This window comes from Humulus lupulus, chromosome 1 (assembly GCF_963169125.1).
Source record: "Humulus lupulus chromosome 1, drHumLupu1.1, whole genome shotgun sequence".
In the NCBI taxonomy this organism is placed as follows: Eukaryota; Viridiplantae; Streptophyta; class Magnoliopsida; order Rosales; family Cannabaceae; genus Humulus; species Humulus lupulus.
In genome coordinates, this window is record NC_084793.1 from 300,631,825 (window position 1) to 300,636,495 (window position 4,671).

Below are 4,671 nucleotides of genomic sequence, written 5' to 3' on the forward strand. Positions count from 1 at the left end.
TAATAATAGGAGCAACACTTGGTGAACAATCTTTCATCTGAAATCTCTCTAAAACTTTGTTGATGTAGGCTTCTTGAGATAGACCTAAAAGACATTGATATCTATCTCGATAGATCTTAATGCCAATGACATAAGATGCTTCACCCATATCATTCATCTCAAAGTTCTTTGAGATGAACTGTTTCACCTCATGGAGGAAACACTACTACAAAAAAGGCTTTTTAGGACTCGCGAATCCTCTATTTGAGAGCCTTAAAAACTGAGGTTTTTTAGGACTCGCAATGCGAGTCCTAAAAAATCTCATTAAGTGCCTTTAAGTAAGTTTTTAGGGCTCTCTTCGCGAGTCCTAAATGAATGTTTTTAGGACTCGCAATGCGTGTCCTAAAAGATTCTGTTGAGTGTCTTTAAATTAAGATTTTAGGACTCACTTTGCATGCCTTTAAAAGTAAATTTTTAAAAAAAATGCAGCTACAATTTTCATTTTGATTTAAAAAAATATATCCATTTGAATTCAAAATGTATAATATATATGTTAGATTTCTAAAATTTCAAAAGATAATACTAAAAAAACGCAAAAAAAAAAATTAAAAGAAATTTAAATTTCGCAACATGTATTATAAACGACAACATGATTCAATATAAAATAGAAGAAATTCCTACTTATTAGTACAATAAAAAAGAGCATATATAACTCAATTGACTAAATTAATCAATGACAAGTAATCTTTCTCTCAATCTCTTTCTTTGAATGAACACTTCTTGTTCACTTTAAACATTGGAATAATCAACTGTGGCAGCATCATAACTTTTTTTTTGTTATACCTTTCCCAATGATAGAGTTCTTTGCAACCCTGCAAAATAAAATTAGATTAATATCATACATAATAAAGATGAGTAAAGAGTGAAACATAAGACAACAAAAATATCTAAAATCCTTGTTGTCTTACCATTGCATCATATGACAAACCAATCTAAATTCTAGTACAATAATACTAATGGCAGTCAACCAAAACAAGACCAAGAACAAGAACCATTCTTAAGTTGCACTCTCAAGAACGAAACAAGCATTCATAAACCCAATGCATAAACTAAAGTGGTTCCACTATATCAATCAAAGAGGACAACAATTCTATCAATTAAAGAACACAAGATTTAGTCAATTTCAAAAACTTGGCATATAGCAAATGCTAACGGGAGTAAGAAGATAAGTGAAAACAATAGCAAAAATACAAACAAAAATAAAAGAATTGCTTTCACAAGTCGAAATTACATGAGAATAGGGCCAACAAAAACTAAATTTCATGAGAAATGGATATTGACAACTTATAACTTATCATACATGATACAACAACATTGTCTTGCTAGCCCAAATAGTGTATCTTATCATACATGAATCATGATACAACAACATTATCTTTGAGAAGAAACATAAATAAATTGTTAGTAAATAAAAGCCAAACAATAAAATCTTACAATCCAAATTTTAAATCACAATAGGAGATGCAGTTCACCCTGAAAAATAAAATCACCCCGTCACCATATCATTGTGGTGGTCATCTTTTTCATATTTCCACACTTACTACTAAGACAACAAATATAGTTTGGATTGTTGGCATGATCTAAACTAAATTTAAGAAACTCATCAACCAATTTTATATATTCCACTGACAACCTATCGGCTGACATCCATTCTTTTTCCATATTGTGTCTATTTGTTTTAATAAAAGATACAAATTATGAAAATAAAATAAGCATACAAAACAAAACTAAGTATAAAAAAAAACTAAAAATCGGACAGCATATTCCCTAATTTACTAGCTTAGCCATCTGTCACAATCAACACCAACAATTCAAATAAATCAAACAACACACAGGTTTTCATCCATATATCACCGCAGCACACATAATTCTCAAAACCTACTTCACTAAGACATGCAAATTTTCAACTTTCCGTTATCAACGCAGAACACAGAATTCTCAGAACCTACTTCACTACGGATGAATATGTAAGATATTCAGACTCCACTAAAGTTATACAAATTCTATTCAAAATTATAAAAGATTGAAAATTAAAAAAAAAATCAAATACAACATACATCTTGCAATTAGCTACCAATCCAATGCTTTAAAAGAATCACTAAAGCATTTATAAATCATAAACACATTAGTGAGTCACAAAGTTGATATTATATTGCATGCACTTCATTTTTCCTTCAACTTGTTTTAAATTTTGTACCTTATATAGATTCTTCTTCCCTATATACAATAATAAAAATAAAACTTTATACAAAGAACATAAATTTTCTAATCTCAAACTAAGTAAATTAAATATGTTAGAGAGAATACATATAGACTTAATATATGTATCATAGTATATGGAAACTTGCAAGTGATCATAAACTAAGCAAGTATATCATTTTAACTAAGGCATTCAAATAAGTTTTCCGAAAGAGACATGAACTGAATTTCAAACGCAGAGTATCACATCAACAATATGTGTAAATAAATAATATTATTACAAGATAACATATAAAATTTTGTTGGTGAAAAAAGGCATAAGCCACCACGGCTGTGCTATATTATTATTTCAATATGAGATTTAACTAATTCAAGTCATTAACTAATAAATACCTACATTGCCATCATTGACAAGAAGCAAAAGCAATAACAGTCCAAATTGATGCTTTTTACAATTATCTCTCCTATAAATTAAAAAAATTAATGAAGTACTCGTTAGAATATATCACAGTAACACTCGAAACAAAATAAATAGAAGAAACCTGTTATAGAAGCCATGTATCTAAAGTGTACAATATATATGTTTTTCATGATTTTGAAAAGTAGAAGCAACAACACACACATGGTTTGTTGAGGTATTTTCACAAACACGAGGTTTACATTGTATCGGTTTAAATGAATAAATACATATACTCAACACTTAAATCTCATCAATAATAAATACACAAATATATACCCAATAATAGAAAAAGAACAAGAAATCGAATGCATAGAGTAAGATCTTTTGGATTTGGCAAGACTGGGTACCAACATAAAACGAATAACATGTCAAAAAAAAAAAAAAACAATTCCAATTAGAAACGAATAGCATGCTTTACAACCTCTCTCTATATTCTCTCAATTAGAAACAATTCCAACACAAACAAATATATATTGATTATATTCAAAACTTTTTCTAGATATTAAACTGAAATCTAAAAAAAAATAAAAACTAAAACTCACAAAGACAAACGACTTCTTGAGCAGCTGGGTTTGCTGCGTTCTTGCTTCAGTAGTGGCGTCATTGTGTGTGCTTTAATGGCTCAAGGGAAGAGAGTGAAACAAACAAAAAAACCTGTTGCTGAGACCATCTGCAACACCACCGAGACCCTCTGCTACAGTTGTCGGAGCCAAGAGAACCTAGGAGTCGTGCGTTTATGCTTGCCTTCTTCTCCGTCTTCGTACGCCTGCAGCAGGAACCCAACACGTCGACGACAACACACCAGTCGACTTCACTGTCTGCAGCAGGAGCCTTCGTGGTACGCGCGCCTGCCATGGAGACCGCCGCCGCCATCGCCCCCTGGTTTCAAACCCCAGCAGTCGAGACCCTATTATCTCCTCTTCTTTGTGTGCTGAAAAATTTCTATGGAACTCTAAGTAAAAATCCCCAATTTCGAAAATGTTATAGTGTATTTATCAAATTTTAGTTAAAAGTTTTTAGGGCTCACTTCGGGAGTCCTTACTATTCTTTTAGGACACCCAAAGTGAGTCCTTAAAAGTCACCACTCTTAAATTTTTTATTCAGGTTTTTTAGGACTTACAAATGTTTTTAGGACTCTCATTGCGAGTCCTAAAATGTGATTTTTAAGGACTCTTAATGAGAGTCTTAAAAACTCCGGAGACATTTTTTAGGACTTACATTTAGGTGCATATCATAAAAAGGTGTCCCGTAAAGTGTATTTTGTAGTAGTGAAACCCCTATCATTGGTTGCAAGGAGAATATCGCATATATAAAACAAGAAAACAAATCTTACTCCCACTTACCTTTTGGTATATACATTAATCCATGACATTCTCTTCAAATCTAAGGGAAGAGATGACATCATGAAATTTTAAATACCATTAGTAGGACGCTTGTTTTAATCCATGGATGGACTTCTTAAGCTTGAATACCAAGTGCCCACCATCACTAGAGGAGAATCATTCTGGTTGTTTCATGTATACCTCTCCCTCTAGGGCACCATTTAGGAAAGTAGTTTTCACATCCTTTTGTCGTAGCTCTAAGTCGAAATGAGCAACTAATTCCATGATTACTTTAAGAGAATCATTCTTAGAAATAGGAGAAAAGGTCTCCATGTAATCAGTTCTTTCATTTTGAGTGAATCCCTTAGCAACAAGTCTTGCTTTATGTCTCTCAATGTTGCCTAATGAGTCTTTCTTTGTTTGAAGACCCACTAACCCAATAATCCTCGCCCCATTAGGCAACTCAACACGATCCCAGACTTCATTGCTCTTTATAGAATTCATTTATTCATTCACGGCATTGTGCCACAATTTCAATTCTTGACTTGTAGTAACCGAGGTTACCTTTCTCTTAGACCTCTTTATACATGTGACTATAGGTTGTCTTAATTTTATAGAATAGATTTAACTTGAGTTGTAGTGATAGAATAA

At 32.1% G+C, this 4,671-nt stretch overlaps 1 long non-coding RNA gene across 1 annotated transcript; it reads right to left on the reverse strand.

Annotated features, from left to right (window-relative positions):
- Positions 1 to 591: 591 nt before the first annotated feature.
- LOC133812266 (uncharacterized) lies at positions 592 to 3,825 on the reverse strand. The gene is made up of 2 exons (XR_009883758.1): positions 3,241 to 3,825; positions 592 to 851 (listed from the first exon to the last, which is right to left on the reverse strand). It is a non-coding gene; the product is annotated as an uncharacterized LOC133812266 (long non-coding RNA).
- Between the last annotated feature and the right edge of the window lie 846 nt (positions 3,826 to 4,671).